The sequence below is a fragment of the Lactuca virosa genome, chromosome 7 (genome assembly GCF_052849685.1).
Source record: "Lactuca virosa cultivar CGN04683 chromosome 7, Lactuca_virosa_CGN04683_v6, whole genome shotgun sequence".
NCBI classification, from domain to species: Eukaryota; Viridiplantae; Streptophyta; class Magnoliopsida; order Asterales; family Asteraceae; genus Lactuca; species Lactuca virosa.
The window spans coordinates 113,668,058-113,686,949 of NC_136432.1; the positions used below are offsets into that span (position 1 = coordinate 113,668,058).

General features: G+C 38.1%; 1 pseudogene; it reads left to right on the top strand.

The window, feature by feature from the left end:
* The first annotated feature begins 1,595 nt into the window (after positions 1-1,595).
* LOC145127058 (putative mitochondrial protein AtMg00860 pseudogene) lies at positions 1,596-2,324 on the top strand (annotated as a pseudogene).
* The last annotated feature ends 16,568 nt before the right edge of the window (positions 2,325-18,892 follow it).

Sequence of the window (18,892 nt, forward strand, 5' to 3'; positions counted from 1 at the left end):
TCTACCAAAACTCATAAGCATGAACATTCATAATCAACATTTTTCAAGAATTACATAAACACATATAAAACTTGAAACTTTAATTATAGCATTGAAATTGGTTTAGCATAATCATTACCACTTAAAAAATAGGTTTTATAAGTCCAAAACAGTCAAGGGTAATGATTCTAGACCAATTCCAGCACCAAAACTCGAAGATATGCTGTTTGGGGGTCCAACTCGTCGAGTGCATGAACAAACTCGGCGAGTTGGATGCATTTTGCCTTGGACTCGTCGAGTCCCTTCATGGACTCGTCGAGTCCCCTGTCCAGACAGCACAAAACTTCGATTTTCAAATAGTATAAGCAAGTATAACAAGAAAACAAGCCTAGGCTCTGATATCACTGTTGGGTTTTGAGCATTCTAACACTCCTATGGTGTACATGCAACCCTAAATACCTTGGATCTATGTTTTCTCTATTATACATGCAAATATCAATTTTCCAAGGTATTGTTCTAACTAGCATAATATAAAGTACATATAATATAAATTCTAGTAGAATTACATACCTCTTGTTTGGTGCTTGATTCCATGGAGCTCAAGAGCCTAGTGCCCCAAGTGTGACACCTCAAATGGTTCACACAACATCATGCACACTTGGAATAACTTGAGAGAAAGTAGAACACTTCTAAAATCGGTTTGCCCTCACTTCTTTCTCTCGTGGCTGATTTCTTCAATAATAAGATCATTATATAGTTAGTCACAATTAGGGTAAACCCTAATTGTCATGGCTTTCCATTTCCTTGGATCCATGGGTTCAAATACACCATGGAGCATCCTATGGGTTTTAGCCCAACTTGATAATCCATGGAGCATTAGCCCACTATATAAGTATGGATGATTTACACAATCAACCCATATATTTAATTAGTCTTCTTTTGATCACTTAATTAATTATAGATTAATTCTTGATCAATACTAATTAAATAATCTTATTAATATATTAGAACTTATAATATATTAATAAACCTTAAGTGTTATTTCTCTCATTTTAGTCTATCCAAATGCATGATGCCATGCAACCCAAATGGACCATGTCGGGTCGGGTCAATAATATATCAATTATAGTTATGGACTTAGACATTAATCCAACAAGCCAATCCCCACACTGTAGAACCACCACCTGCAGTTAGACAGCTTCTCCGGGAGTTTGTGGATGTCTTACCAACTGAAATTCCCGCAGGCCTCCCTTTGGTACGCGAAATCCAGCATTGCATCGACTTCATCCTCGGTGCCCGATTCCTAATAAGCCAGCATATAGGATGAACCCAACCGAGTACGGGGAGCTTCAACGACAGGTCACCGAGTTGCTGGAAAAGGGCCTCATTTGAGAGAGTATGAGTCCTTGTGTCGTGCCCGCCCTCCTCGTACCTAAATCAAATGGGGCTTACCGAATGTGTATTGACAGTCGGGCGGTGAATAAAATCACCATCAAATATCGATTTCCCATTCCGTGATTGGATGACCTCCTAGATCAACTCCACGGGTCATCGGTCTTCTCCAAAATTGATCTAAGGAGTGGGTATCACCAAATTAGAATGCGTCCAGGCGATAAATGGAAAAAGGCTTTCAAAACAAGGGACGGGTTGTACGAATGGATGGTCATGCCTTTTGGGTTGTCCAATGCACCAAGCATATTTATGAGGTTAATGAATCACATTTCAAACCGCTCATTGGTCAGTGTGTTGTGGTCTACTTTGATGATATTTTGGTCTTCAGTCGGGAGGTTTCTCATCACATTGACCACCTTCGCCAAGTTTTTACTATTTTGCGGGAACAAAAGCTATATGCCAATGCAGAGAAATGTTGTTTTTTGGCCCCTGAGGTCTTGTTTTTGGGTTACTTGATCTCTAAAAAGGGCATTCGGATGGACGAGTCCAAGGTGGCAGCGGTGATGTCATGGCCTATGCCGACTACTGTTCAAGAGGTGAGGAGCTTCATGGGTTTAGCTTCATTTTATCGACGGTTCATTAGAAATTTCAGTACAGTAGCAGCCCCAATCACAGATTGCTTGAAAGGAAAATTATTTTGTTGGACTCCCGCTGCCACAATAGCCTTTGAGGAGTTGAAACGGTGCATCACTAGTGCCCCGGTGTTGGCCCTACCAAGTTTTCAAAAGACTTTCCAAGTTGAATGCGACGCCTCAGGCCTTGGAATTGGAGGCGTCCTCAGCCAAGAAGGACGACCCATTGCGTTTTTCAGTGAGAAGTTGTGTGAAGCAAAACAGAAATATAGCACATATGACAAGGAATTATATGCGATCATTCGGAGCTTGGAGTTTTAGCGCCATTATCTCCTACACACAGAATTCGTGTTGTTTTCTGACCATCAGGCACTTCGTTTCATTCAGGGGCAACATAAACTCAACCCGCGACACACTAAGTGGGTCGAGTTTTTGCAGGATTTTTCTCTTGCAATCAAACATAAGTCGGGAGTTACGAATACTATGGTGGATGCCCTCAACCGCCGACGAGGCTTGCTTACTTTTCTCAACATACGAATAGATGCATTTGAATAATTCTCCACGCTTTACCCAGTTGACCCAGATTTCTCAAAGTTATGGGAGGCTTGTCGCCTAGGGCCTTCACAAGAATATTCGCTACATGAAGGTTTCTTGTTTAAGAGTACCCGGTTGTGTGTGCCTCAATGCTCGCTACGAGAGGCCATCGTATTGGAAGGACATCAAGGGGCTCTCGCTGGGCATTTCGGGCGAGACAAAACACTCCAACTGGTTAAAGAACGTTTTTTTGGCCAAAAATGAGCTTGTCTGTTATTCGGGTGGTGGACCGATGCCGGGTGTGCCATGTTACAAATATGCACCGAACCAATGCCGGCTTATACACACCCTTACCGATGTTGAAGGGCCCATGGGAAGACGTTAGTCTTGATTTTGTGGTTGGCTTACCGCGAACTCAGCGACAAAAGGACTCCATAATGGTGTTGGTGGATCGGTTCTCTAAGATGAGCCACTTTATCCCATGTGCGAAGACATACGATGCCAGCCAAATTGCCCATTTATACTTTGCTGAGATAGTGCGCTTGCATGGTGTTCCTAAGTCGATAATTTCGGATCAAGATGTCAAGTTTGTGAGTCATTTTTGTCGGACGTTATGGAAACGGTTGGGGTCCCGACTAAATTTCAGTAGTGCACATCACCCGCAAAGTGATGGCCAAACGGAGGTCACGAACAAGAGCTTAGGCAATCTGTTATGTAGTCTGGTAGGGTCCAATCCAAGGCAGTGGGACTTGGTTCTCCCTCACGCAGAATTCGCTTACAACCGTTCGACTCACCGGTCAACTGGAATGAACCCATTCCTTGTTGTCTATGGGCGAAATCCGTTTATGCCTTTGGATCTTGCACCATCTCCGGCAACCGAATATTTTAGTGCTGAGGGGGAGGACCGGGCTGCACAAATCAAACTCATCCACCAGCAAGTGAGGGAACAAATTGCCAATAATAACATCGCCTATCAACGACGTGCCAATGTGCGGCGTAGGAAGGTGGTATTTCAGGAGGGTGATCTCGTTTGGGTGCACCTCAGCAAGGAAAACTTTCCAAGGGGTCGAGCGAGCAAGTTGCAGCCTCGGGCTGATGGGCCATTTCGAGTATTGAAGCGGATAAATGATAACGCGTACAAGATCGACCTTCCTGGGCATTATAATATCTCGGCCACTTTTAATGTAGCTGACTTGTCTCCATTTTTCCCTGAGCTAGATGATCCGCTGGACTCGAGGACTAGTCCTTTCGAAGGCGGGGAGGATGATGCAGCTGGGCCAGCTTACTTGGGCACTGATGGGCTGGTTTAGGATGAGTAGTTTACATTGGAATCTCATAGTTATCTTTTGTTCTAGTAGTTATCTTGTGGGTCTGATGTTTATCATCTCACGATTAGTTCCTACTTTATTGGCTTTAGATTAGTTATTAATAGTTCTAGTTTTTATTTGTTGGGGGACTTTTATTTTTGGATGAAAAATTGACGTGAATAAGAGATTCCAAATTTGTGTATCTTTAGTTTTGTTCTAGCTAATTCCTAAGCAGGTTCGGCATCAATTTTATTCATTTTGATGACATTTTGTTAGAATATGTATAATTATATTAAAATGTATCAGTATGTAAGAATATTTATGAATTTTTATTTAAGTGCGGATGTGTATGAATATATTAGAATGTTGTTAGTATTCAATTTCAGGTTCAAGAATTTTATTATTCTTCATTAATATTTTAATAGAATAATATGCTAACAACACAATATCATAAAACATCATTCTAACAGAATTACATTATGACAGAATTACAATTGAATTAATTAAAAAAAACAGAATTCAAAATTAAGATAATCAAAAATCCCGTAAAATTCGAAAATTACATTTTTAAATTTTTGTTTCCTGATTCGACAGTAATGAAAATGTATATTTTTACCCATTTTTAATTAAATGGTATTATTCTGGTTTTTTTTTAATTCAATAATATGGATAAATGTCTTTCTTAAAATAACTAAAATGATTGGTCGACAATCATTTCTACATCCATACAATAATTAGTTAGAATATAATAACTTAAGTATATATATATATATATATATATATATATATATATATATATATATATATATATATATATATATACTAAGTTACAACCCGTGAAACAACGGGTAAAAGGTTTATAAATTTTTATTAAACTAATAAGATATAAGTTTTGTTTAGACTTTTAAATTGATTATTTTAAATTAATATATATTTTTTATTTAAATACAAAAATCTACTATTTTTATAGAATTAGCAATTTGAATGAATGCATCACAACTTTCTCATTTCAATTATGACCCATTTAAGCTAACAGTGTTGAAAACATAGGGTTTTCATTTAAAAATATATTTCATTATAACTAATAAACCAACCCATCATTTTTATTTATATATTTCAAATATCATTTACTAATACAAATGCTCTATTACATCTTCAAAGAAAACCCCAAAAAGACACCACCAAATTCAAATAAAATACACTATAACAGTAATGAAATATGAATGAAAAGCCACACATAATTGTTTAAATTAAAAAAAACAAATTTTTTGAATCCAAATGTGAAACGGATTTCAGTTCAGATATATTTTTTAACTCATCTTAATTCACATTCTTTGGTAAATTCTTCACATACACTCCCTTTACCTATATAAGCAAGCTCTCATATGATGACTTTAAGTCTATTATAATAAATATAGAAAAACAAAATATGAAATATTCGTATGAGAGAAAGTTGAAGACTTGGCGTTTGTGGGGTTAACCCATCTGACAGTTGGAGCATTCTCATCAACTTACATCTTGGTTTCAACACCTTTTGTGTGGAATACTCTGCACATGCATGTTTATTAAACTCAATTAAGCAAATCCACAGTTCCTCCTAGAATTTCATTGATCCTGCAACGGAATACGCAATTTAAGGGTGTTGAGAAAAATTATAATATATCCAACAATCAATTAGTAGTATTTATTAAACATTTAGCAGCTCTACTTAATTGATCGCAGGTCCAACCTTTCTCATAACTTTCTCTTTGTCTTCTGGTGTCCAACTTCTAGGAGCATTACCAATGAATAACTTATGTTGTTCTTGAGATATTGAACACCTCACCATTTTACCCTGAGATAACAACAAAACCAAGTATATGATGTCAACAACTTAATATTATTTAAAAAATAAAAAATTATAGCAATACCTTCAATTCCTTAGTATTAAGTTATGTTTGTATAAAGATCAAAATATGCTAAAAAGATTGAATAATACTTGTAAAATCATAAGATAGAAAGCAAAAACTCACATAAGACAATACTAATATAAAAAATGGCCAACCTTTATATTTACCATTTTTTCGTGTTTTTGGATTTCTAATCAAACTTTTCAAGTCACAACAAAATTAACTATAATGTTTTCAAATGGAGTTTTAATAATATAGAGAATACTTACCCCATCATTGCCTCCTCAACTTGCTCATAACAGCCTTAGACTTCTAGAATCAATTCCTTTAATCATCAGATAAAAAAATGAAATTTATTTGTTTAAAAATGTATCTATTTATATTTTATCCAAATAATGAATTAAAACTGTTTTCAAAACCCAAAAAATCTCCAATACAAACAAACATTCGTTTGTTTTAAGGTTTGTGTTCGAATGACGTAGCCAACCCATATATAGCCGTTTTAAATTCGTTAAAATCAAATCAAAATAAAATACCTTCAGCACAAACACTAGCAAGAAAATCTAGATGTTTTTTGAAACAAAACTAAACAAAATCTTTCTAAACAAAATGACAACATACTTTATGTTAGTAGTTAAATCTTTCCAAGCATAAGAGTTTCAATTAGTATTTTTTTTTAAGTTTTGCAAAAATAAATATGTGAATGTGGAAAGTGAGCTTTAATCGCCATGCCATATATGATATAGATCAAGAGCTGCAAACCTTCTCAATAAATATGAAATAAAATTATTAAGAAATCAATTTATGAAAACATCGAACACTTGCTCTGCAGAAATTGAAGCAATTCATCGAAGATATATCTAAACAAAACAGTTGCTGAGAAGATGAAATTTTCTATGACATTGTGATAACCTATGAATTTAAGAGTCGCAAATAAATAAACACAAAAGTTTGGACAACGAATCGATAAAATTAACTTAATCAAGAAAATTACAGTGGGATTGTTAAAACATTGAAGATATGAGAACAAATCAATGAAGAGGTGACCGAAGTCTAGGGTTTTCACCTTTTAGATAGCATCGAGAGAAATATTGTTTGTAGAACAATTCAAAATTTGAATATCGAAGAATGTATCAAGAGTGGAAAAATTAAATAGGCGAAATCCCTAATTTGGTTGCTGATCTTCCGGCTTCGATTTAGAAAGTGTGGTTTTACCTAATTACGACCTTGATTTTAAAAGGGTTTGAATTGAACGATGCAAAATATAAGCCGATATTTAAACGAAGCAACGGTATATGAGGAAATTCACTATGATAGAAAATGATTTGTGGAAGTGCTACGTGTCAAAAAAAGATTCATTTATTAAGGTAGATATATATATATATATATATATATATATATATATATATATATATATATATATATATATATATATATATATATATATATATATGGCTAGATTATTTTGTTTCTTACATCTATTGTGTGCCCGTAAGCACAATTCTGGACCAATGGATAAATAAAACCAATGATCATGATCTGAGGGTCTACGATATTACAATACGGTAACATATACCATATAATCACACAAATTTCAGCAGAATGGTGTTTTGGTCAATTAACCGATATTAAAAAAGGTAATTTCCGGATTTTAAGGGATAATTATTTTCCTTTTTTTTAATCTGATTTTTTTAAATTAATTCAAATTTAATTCTATTATAATTTCTAATACTAATCGATTTTATTCTGTCAGAATGACAGACAGTCAAACATAAACTAGTAAATATATTTTCGATTTTATTCTTGCGGAATATGAGTCATTCAATATATTTTTTATAATTAACATGCTTAAAGAATTATACAACATATTATCAAGAATAACATTTTCTAAAGAATACGGATTTTATTTTTTAAGAATCGCTAATTATATTAATTCGTAAAGAATAAGACTAAATGTAACATCCCAAAAATCATGACCAAAAATTTTGTTTTAAAATCATTAATCAACCATAATCAAGTCATACATAATCCTTATATGAAATCAAGTATCATTCCAAACATATTTATTTTATTAGAGTAAACATCACAGGCTAAAAACTTCTTGGTGTGTGTCATGCGATCATCCCGAGCTCTTCCCTCCACTACCGGAAGTACCTGAAACCAAAACTGAAAATCGTAAGCACGAAGCTTAGTGAGTTCCCCAACCTACCACATACCACATACATAACCACATATTGGGCCCCCGCCCGCTGCATCGGGACTTGCCCGACATCGGACTAGCTCCGGCATCGGGCCCCACCCGGCATCAAGCCCCGCTCGGTATACAGATATGTTTCTCTTAGGCCCCGCCTGTCTCTGGGCCTCGCCAATAAAAAACATATACAAACATATAACATAACACATAACAAATAGCTAAACATACTCTACTTTACTCCTGATCTAAGGCCTCACCTAACTTGGGCCTCGCCCCTATCCTGCTACCGATGAGTCATGGAACCCCGTCCACAGCCCTGCTGATAGTGAGATACGGGCCCCCGCCCACACTCACCTCCCTCCTAACTCGGGCATCGCCCCTGCTCTGCTAATAATGAGATACGGAACCCCGTCCATACTCAGCTAGTGATGAGATGCGGGACCTCGGGCCTCCCCCACACTCACCTCTCTACCAGGCACATACAAGTATCACACAGACAACAAATATAACTAGCATACTAACATACCTCGGGCCTCGCCCAACATCGGATCGTAATCTGGAACATATATCATAATAATGCCTAGGGCTAACCCCCGGGTCTTCCTACTATACACAAACATAATGGGCCGGCATTGTGGCCGTAGACCCATGCACACAGTGAGGAGACTCACCTCGCACTGCTGAACCCTACTGATACCCCTTTAGCTGCTGACCGGCAATTCCCGAGCTGCTGACCCTTCGGCTTCCCGAACTACCAATACCAAACATCACTTAGTCCAATACAATAATCCTTCCTAGGTTAAAATAACCATTCTACCCCAAGGCCAACTTGGTCTATAACTAAGGCCCAAACCATAATGAAAAAGGCCCAACACTAGGTGAGCTTCCCAAGCCCACTAGTGGCCCAATAATGGCCCAATTTGCTAAATTGGCCCAATCCCTTTAATGGGCCTTACCCTAAGCCCAAACATTTCCTTGGCCCATATTATCTTACTTCTGATGGCCCATCAATCCCAAACACCCAAAAATTGGCCCAAACCGAGGCCCAAAAACGCAAAGCCCAAATCTGATACGTACGCGGGGCGTAAATCTATGTACGCTAAGCGTACTGGCTGATGGCAATCCGTTGTTTTGGAATCAATAAAATTCCCTCTAACGGGGGGATGATGTGACAACCCGTTGTTTTGGAATCAATAAAAGTCTAAACTGTTGCTATAAGTTCTTTAAATGCCTAGGGAGCATGTTTATTTAAATCTATATATATTAAATCTATATATAAGTATATATATACAAAATAGGTTTAATGCAAACAAATACAAGTCTGAAACTTAGTTAATACAAGATAATGCAAGGTTTAAAAGGCTTGTTTAAAGAGTTAACAAAGAAGCATGGGTTGAAAACTAAGCTAATTTAGAGTGTTATAAATACACATAAGTTAAAAGACTAGGGGATTAAAACATAAATATGACCAATATATGAGTTTCACCCAAAATAATTAATGGAATAAATGATTTCTCGGTCAAGCATTAACTCCCAAATTGGAGTTCACGGTCCAATCTTGAAGGATTGATGTAGTTTACGGCCAAAGTGGAAAAGAAACATGTGTTCACGGTTCGATTCAACCGTAAACACCCCCTTAATGGGCTAACTTTTAATTCAAGTCCAATAAGCCATCCGTAAACACCTTAGGCCCAATATCTTTTCAACCATAAACACCTTCTATATATATGGATTTACGCTTTGATTAATTCATTTCACCCAATTTCAACCGTAAACACCCTCAAAACTCTCAAATTTTCTAGTGTGAACAGTGTCAAATTCTCTCAATCTTCAAGTGTTTACGGTCTCATTCCTTCAAACAATCCACCAAGAACATTCATATGCACCTTCAAATCTTCATGTGGCCTTCAAATATTCAAAATTCCATATGATCCAACCGTAAACCCCCAAGCATCCAACCGTAAACCCATTTTTCCACCATAAACCCATATTTCCCACTTTCCAATTTAACCCCCCCCCCCCCACATTTCTCCAATTTATTTGTAAGTCCCCTCACACTTAATTAACTGTTTAACACATCAATTAAATTAATATTATTATTAGTTTAAATGAGACGTCAAATATAATTATTTTAGGGCAACGTTATTAGCGCATACGCATACCCGGGGAATCGTCGCTACAACTCGCTAACTCCAGTTAACGCGCATTCAAGGTGAGTTCATACCCCTATGTTTTCAATATTTTTCAATGTTTATAGGGGGAATACAAGCACAACACCATTAAATTTGTGTAAACATTCAAATGATTTCAAACGTCTTTAACGATTTCAACGGTTACAAACAATTTCAAATGACGATAAACTATTTTAAACAGTTGCAACCATCATTCTTACAATAATATGCTTTTATATATAAATATTGTTATTTATATAAACACGAGTTCAATATTTTAATCCTTTGTAATATGCTGAGCAAAGGAAAACATTTTAGAATAATCACATTTCCAATGGATCATTTTTATAAACTATAATAGGTATAGTTTATGGAACAATTACATTATCAATGCATGATACATAGATACAATGCGAATAAACATATAAACTGTCATTGGTATAGTTTATGGAACGTGTGAACAAATAGTCGTTTAAATTTAAAGGATTCATTTTATTCTACACTTAATCGTCGGTATAGCATTTTATGAGTGAGCATTCTTCGCGTACTTATCGAAGTAATAACAAAAGTCCTGATATTATAACCAGAGTCTCCTGGAGGGAGAACGTGAGTTTGTGTATAGATTTCTACGAGACTGATAATCCCGCACCCTGACTCTTAGCTACAGTCACCGAGGTGACAAAGTCATTTCGATTCTGACGCCTGAAGAACGTCGTTCAGGCAATTCAATGGTCAAGTATGGTTATAACAACTCATAAATTTGGTACTAAATTAAACGATTAATGTATGAATGGTAAACAACTTCACTTAGTTTTATTATAAATAAAACTACAACAATGTAATAAACTACAAAAATGCATTTTTACAAACAACTGGTGTTACCAGGGAATTACAAATTACAGTGTCTTTATCCATATACATATGCATTATACTATCTTGAGATACAAAAACACATTTACAGAAAATATAGGATTTTCTGGGAAAAACACATGAACATCTTTTACAATGAAACATCTTACAGATTTATACCTACAAACATACTTATGAACTCACCAACTTAAATGTTGATACACTTTCAAAATCACTTGTATTCTCAGGGGACCGTTAAGACAGGTACACCCACTGGATTTTTGAGAAGACGGAGCTTTCGTAGTCACGTGTTTATATTTTGCTACTTTTGATGTGTGTGTGTGTGTGTGTGTGTGTATATATATATATATATATATATAAATCAAACAGATGTATATATCTTTTGTATATATTCAATGTAATGGTTGTATTTACTTTGATTACTATGATACAATTGTTGTGATACTACATATGACGTCCTCCACCCCCGAACATTTCCGCCGTTCCGGTTTGGGGGTGTGACAGATTGGTATCAGAGCCATTGTTTATAGTGAAATAAGTATACCGAACCTTACATAGTATACAACTATAAACACTAAAGGGCCGAAGCGCTCTGAAACTGAAAGTATACTTTAAAAATACAAGTATTTTTACAAGGAGTATACAAGTATACATACGTACAAGAAGATATGACATAGTAAGAACTACATAAAAGTATTTAGGACGAGTTGGACACTACGGTTAAACCTGGGCAGTATGTAGTCATATGTTGGGTCAATATAACCTGATCAACTATATTTGTCCGAGATATGACCAACATGTGTTTGGGAGTGACTGGGGTGTCGCGACAAGTCTAAAACTCACCAAATCCTATACTAATGAAAACACATAGTTAAAATACTATAGGAGTATTTTATGGTACTATAACACTGCACAGAGTCATCACTACTAGTACAAATCCTTATAATCGAAAGACCTGCAATTCCTCGTTATTGTTAGTAGCTATCATTATAGGTCTTTATTATCGTTATAGAATTAAAATGTATCTTGCTCGAAAATATTAGATTCATGATCATATAGGAGGCTTATCGTCATTTTCCCCTTGTATCTTTTTAGAGAAAAGATGTCTCCCAAAAAGAGACCCGACAGGAAGAACAACGACCCTCCGCCGCCACCACCTCCTCAGTTCGATCCTGCCTTGTTCCAGGCATCAATTACAGCCGCTGTGGCTGCCGCGATTGCGCAAATAAACCCTGGTGGTGCTAGCGAATCAGGAAGTGGTACCCATTCCCAGAATCTTGACGGCAGTCAGGGACACCCGAAGGAGTGTTCCTATAAGATTTCATGAATGCAAAGCCTAAATCTTTCGACGGCAATGGAGGAGTCATTGCCCTAACCCGGTGGTTCAAGAAGATCGAATCAATTTTCGAGATTTGCACATGTTCTGAGGCAAGCAAGGTGAAGTTTGCCGCTTGCACCTTTACTGATAGAGCATTGACTTGGTGGAATAGTCGGGTCAAATCCTTAACCCTGTCGGTAGCCAATGCCATGGGTTGGGAGAGTTTGAAGGAACTCATGCTTATGGAGTATTGCCCGAGGGGCGAGATGCAAAAGTTAGAGCACGAGCTCTGGAACCTAAAGATGAAAGGTTCCGACATTGCTACGTACATAGCTAGGTTTTGCGACCTGGTTCTTCTCTGTCCCGGGATGGTCACCCCGGAAAGCAAGAAAATCGAGAGATACATTTGGGGATTGACACCCCCAACTCAAGGGAATGTTTTAGCTGCTAAACCTTCCACTTTCGACAGCGCCAAATTTTTATCACAAACTCTTATAAATCATGGGGTTGATCTTGATGCAGTAGCAGCCATTCCCGAACCACCAAAGGAGAGTGGTGGGAAGAAAAAATTCTGGAACAAGCGTAAAAGCCAGTCTTCACAGGAATCCTCCAAGAAACAACAAGTAGTGGCAGTTCATGCCACCACTACTCCTGCTGTTGCTCCCAGTACTCCAACAACACCCAACCGTTATGCTGGAAAACTGCCTTTGTGCAACAAATGCAACTTCCATCATTTGGGAGTTTGTAGAGAGATTTAATGCAACAAGTGTGGCAGAAAGGGGCACATAGCGCTATTATGCAAGACACCAGCTCAATCAACCAACCAGGCTACTGAAGCGGGCATTAGCCAAGCCTGTTATGGCTGTGGGGAGGTCGGACATTTCAAGAGAAATTGTCCCAAGGCAACAACTGCTGGCAAAACGGGAAATGTGCTAGCAATGGGCCAGGAGGAGGCAATTGTTGATCCCACCGTCGTTTCAGGTACGTTCCTCCTCGACAACTCTTATGTATGCATTCTTTTCGATTCTGGTGCGGAGAGAAGTTTTGTTAGTCATGCATTTAAACATCTACTCAAGCATAAATCTCAACCTTTAAGTGAAACATTTACCGTCGAGATGGCTAACGGAAAGAAGGAGAGCACTAACGATGTATTCATAGGTTGTACCCTTACCCTAAACGACCATTCCTTTTTAATCGACCTCATGCCGGTTTCCATAAAAAGCTTCGATGTCATCATTGGCATGGATTGGTTGAGCCCCAATCGTGCTGATATCCTCTGTTATGAAAAAGCCATTCGTCTCAATCTACCATCCGGTGAAGCCCTTATTATCTATGGTGATAAAATTAGCTCAAACCTTCGTATCATTTCGTGCATCAAAGGCTAGAATATCTGCAAAAGGAGTGCCATGCATTCCTAGCCCATGTCGTTAATGAGAAATAGGAAGTTAAAGACCTCGAGAGCATCCCTGAAGTATGCAACTTTCCTGATGTTTTCCCTGAAGATCTCCCTGGAATCCCTCCCGAGCGCCAAGTCGAGTTTCGAATCGACTTAATCCCCGCAGCTAACCTCGTAGCTAAATCTCATTACCGTCTAGCGCCGACAGAAATGCAAGAGTTATCCAGCCAACTCAATGAACTACTCAAAAAGGGATTCATCAGACCAAGTTCCTCGCCTTGGGGATCCCCGATCCTATTCGTGAAAAAGAAGGATGGTTCCTTTCGGATGTGTATAGATTATCGTGAACTAAACAAGCTTACCATCAAAAACAGTTACCCTCTTCCCTGAATCGACGACCTCTTCGATCAACTTCAAGGAGCTAACTACTTTTCCAAGATAGATCTAAGATCAGGGTACCATCAGTTACGAGTCCATGAGGGTGATGTTCCCAAGACAGCATTTCGGACTCGGTATGGTCACTATGACTTTATAGTGATGCCCTTTGGTCTAACCAACGCACCCGCGATATTCATGGATCTGATGAATCGGGTGTGCCGCTCTTTCCTAGACATGTTTGTGATAGTATTCATTGATGATATACTTGTCTAGTCTCGGAGTGAGGAAGATCATAGACAACACTTGAGACTAGTGTTGGAAACCCTAAGGGCGGAGAAACTGTACGCAAAATTCTCTAAGTGTGAATTTTGGATCAGAAATGTAACTTTCCTCGGTCACGTGGTTAGCGAGGAAGGCATACACGTGGACCCTTCCTAAATCAAGGCGATTGAGAATTGGTCAGCACCGAAGACACCCACAGAAATCCGTTAATTCTTGGGTCTCGTTGGCTACTATCGCAGGTTTATCCAAAATTTCTTCAGGATTTCTAAGCCTTTAACCACCCTGACTCAGAAGGGTGTTGTAACGCCCGTAGATCTGGGCTAGTCAATTTAGAGATAATAGGGGTCGAAAACGACTTTTCGAAAAAAAGATTATTTAGAATAAATAATCTTAACCAAGTTGTAAAATATGTCTCAAGGTTTCCGTACATATAAAGAACGCCGAAATCCGAGTAATAACGAAGAAGTTATGACCCGTCGAAGTTTTACGGCAAAACCGGCACGGCACCGGGAGACGTAAATAGTGAATTTACGATAGAGTGACTTTTAGCCTTAGAAACCTACACGAAAGTCATAGAAAACATTAAACCGAGAGCGTCCATAAAAAGAACGCCCAAATCTGACTTCGTATGAGGAAGTTATGATTTTTCGAAGTTTGGGCTTAGCAGTGTACAGCCCGAAGTTCGAATATTAGATCGAGCGGTTTTTAGCCGACGCAACCTAAACGAGAATCGAAGATCTCGTTAATAGTAGCGTATCGATAAAAAGAGAGACAAAAACGGACGTCGAATGAAGAAGTTATGAATTTTTAACGGATCAATCCTGTCCCGGCCTGTTAAAAATATAACTTTAAAAATAAAGTCAAAACTAGCCAACGGAGTCTAAACAAAAGTTGTAGAGTACGGTCTCGCCTATGCGTGGATATAAAGAACGTCAAAAACAGAGCTTGTATGCGAAAGTTACGGATTTTAGAAGATAATTAGTTTTTGGAGTAATCTGCGAGTGACACGTGACACAATCTGGGCCACACCTTCTTCCCCACGGATTTGCATGAGATCGCGACACGTGGCACATTACGCCCAGCGTAACTTTGAGTACACTTAGCGTAACCCTTAAAACCTCATTACGCTCAGCGTAACTTTTGAGTACGCTCAGCGTACTCGGTGCTGGCAGGCTATAAATAGAGGCGTTTTTCCTCATTTTTCTTCACACCTTTTCTCAACTTCTCTCCCAAACACCCCCAAAGCCTCAAGACTTTTCTCTAGCCTTTCTTAGGAGTTAGTAGCGAGTCCCGAAGCACCAGAAGGCCTCGAGAAGAAGAGTTTTCAGCTCAGAAGTTCTGCCCGCGCAGAGCCCGGTTATTCGCTAAACCCCAATATAAGTGAGTTATGCTTACCCTACTTTAAGTATAGCTTATGATTAATATTAGTATTGTTATTAGGACCTTATAATAAATATTTGGGCTATTATTATGAGTTATATTGAGTGTTATTTAACGCTTATATAATAATAATAATAGCTAGGCTATTAATTAGTCGCGGTTAACGTTAGACTAAACTCTAGTGGTAATGATACTAGGTTTTGTCCGAGTGAAATTGTTTTAACAGTAACGAAGTGTTGTCCGAGTACCGAGTCATCACCTTATCAGGTGAGTGCATGGTCCCTTTCATCATACACATAGATATGAAGTATTTTATATAAACTACGTGCTATGTGTGCATATTATCTGTATACTTGTTATCTATGTTGGATGAACGATTTTATACAAGTTTTATATGATTTAAACTGTATATGTATTTATATCTACATAATATGTTGGGTAAAACATGGGTAGATGAAATATGAGTTGGATGATGAGTTGAGAGGTGATATAGACCATGAGGTGAGGGTGAGAGGTGGACGATGTGAGAAGCCTTGTACCCAAATGTTGGCCCCGTCATCTAGCAGAGTATAGATGACAATCACAGACGATTCTAGACAGTCCAATGGAACACTAGCAGGCTCGCAACCTGTAGGTGTTGTGAACGATGTGTTCACCGGTGTACTCTAAAAAGCCATTGACATGTATTGCGAGTGGATTTCTCGGAAACTATACTATTGATAAACGAAATAGCCCTGGCAGCTATGGATTTAGTGCATGCTGAGTAAACCCTGGCAGCTATGGATTTAGTGCCTGCTGAGTAAACCCTGACAACTATGGATTTAGTGTCTATTGAGCAAACCCTGACAACTATGGATTTAGTGCCCGTTGAGTAAACCCTGGCAACGATGGATTTCATGCCTATTCCTTATGATGATCCTTAGGAATGAATGAACAAGAAATAGTTGATTCTTAGGGTAGATCCTTAAGAGTAAATAAGATAATGGGGATGGGTAATTGGGTTAATTGTTTGATGATTAAACATAATAATTATATTATTGTAGGTTGAAAACCCTATGTACTCACCAGGTTTCCCAACCTGACCCACTCAGTTTATTTGTATCACAAGTGTCGATATGAAGTTACATTGCACTGAGAGATTTAAAAGGGATGTAGATCACTAGTGTAAATAAATGTAAGTTCTGTTTATGCTTATGTTCATGTATTGACGATGACATCCCAAGGTTTTAAAATGAATAAAAATACATTTCTTCGGAAATGCTTTGATAATGCATTTATCACGTTTTTATGGGAACAAATTCCGCAACATTTTTATTAAAAGAAGTACTCTGGTTTTTATAAAGCATAAACAAAATCGGTCTTTTCTGGCCATGAAAATGGGGATGTCACAGGTGTACCCTTTAGTTGGGGAGAAAAGCAAGACACTACGTTCCAAACAGTGAAGCAGGCCTTATGCAGCGCACCTATCTTATCCCTGCCAGAAGGGACGAAGGACTTTATTGTCTACTGCGATGCGTCCAATCAACGTCTAGGCTGTATGCTCATGCAGCGAGGAAAGGTCATTGCATATGCCTCGAGACAGCTGAAAGCACACGAAGCCAATTATACAACTCACGATTTGGAGTTGGGAGTAGTGGTCTTTGCATTAAAAATTTGGAGACATTATCTCTACGGAACCAAGTGTACCATCTTCACTGACCATAAGAGCCTACAACATATCTTCGATCAGAAAGAGTTGAACATGAGGCAATGGCGATGGATAGAGTTACTCAACGATTATGAGTGCGAAATACGCTATCATCCCAACAAGGTCAATGTGGTAGCAGATGCCCTCAGCCGGAGGGAATATTCAGGTCGTAGAGTGAAGGCGCTGACAATGACCATCCATTCCCATCTGTGCGCTCAAATCAGAGAGGCGCAGCAGGAAGCCTTAAAACCAGAGAACATGTCGGATGAAGCCAGAGGGGAATGGAAAAGAACCTGGAGATCAAGGGAAAAGGAGTTTACTAGTTCATGAACCGGATCTGGACCCCAAAGTTCGGTGGTTATAGGGAGGTTGTCAAGAACAAAGCTCACAAGACTAGATACTCCGTTCACCCAGGTTCGGATAAGATGTATCTGGATCTCAAAAAGCTCTATTGGTGGCCAAACATGAAAGCAGAGATTGCTACCTTCGTGGGCAAGTGTCTGACTTGCGCCAAGGTGAAGGTGGAATATCAGAAGCCCTCAGGTCTACTTCAACAGCCAGAAATACCTTAGTGGAAGTGGGAAGGAATTGTGATGGATTTCATCACAAAATTGCCCAAGACCCAGAGTGGCCATGATAGTATCTGGGTAATCGTCGACAAATTGTCTAAGTCTGCCCACTTCCTGCCAATTAAGGAAACATACAAAATGGAGAGACTGACCCGAATCTATATCCAAGAGATAGTTTGACTGCATGGTGTGCATGTGTCCATTATCTCCGATCGAGATAGCAGAGTCACCTCGAGATTTTGGCAGTCTTTGTAGAAGGCTCTTGGAACTAAGCTGGATATGAGCACAACTTACTGTTGGATTAGTGTTTAAGTCCATAACTATAATTGGTATGTACTTGACCCGAATTGGCATGGTCCATTTGGGTTGCATGGCATCGGAACAATTGGATAAATAAAATGAGAAAAAAGATACTTATGATTTATATTAATATACTATAAGTTCTAATATATTAATATGAAATCATATTATTTAATTAGTATTGATCAACAATTAATTTATAATTAATCTAGTGATAAAAAAATGAACTAATTGAATATGGACTCTTATATATATATATATATATATATATATATATATATATATATAGGTTGGGCTAAGCTTTCATGGATAGTCCATGGAGTGTTTAACCCATGGATCCTATGGAAATGAAAGGTCATGGGTATTAGGGTTTACATGAATGTAACCCTAATCCTCCACACTATATAAAGAGGGTTATGGTTCATGAAATGGTTGTTGAGTGCTAGACACTAGTGTGTGTACACAAAGAGGGCAAACCGATTTCATGAGTGTGAACCTAAGTATCTTTATTCTCTAGTTTTTCAAAGGTTCTTGGTGTTGTGTGAACCATTTGAGGTGCAACACTTGAGGAACTAGGCTCTTAAAGGTTCAAGACTTCAAGCTCCATGAAAATG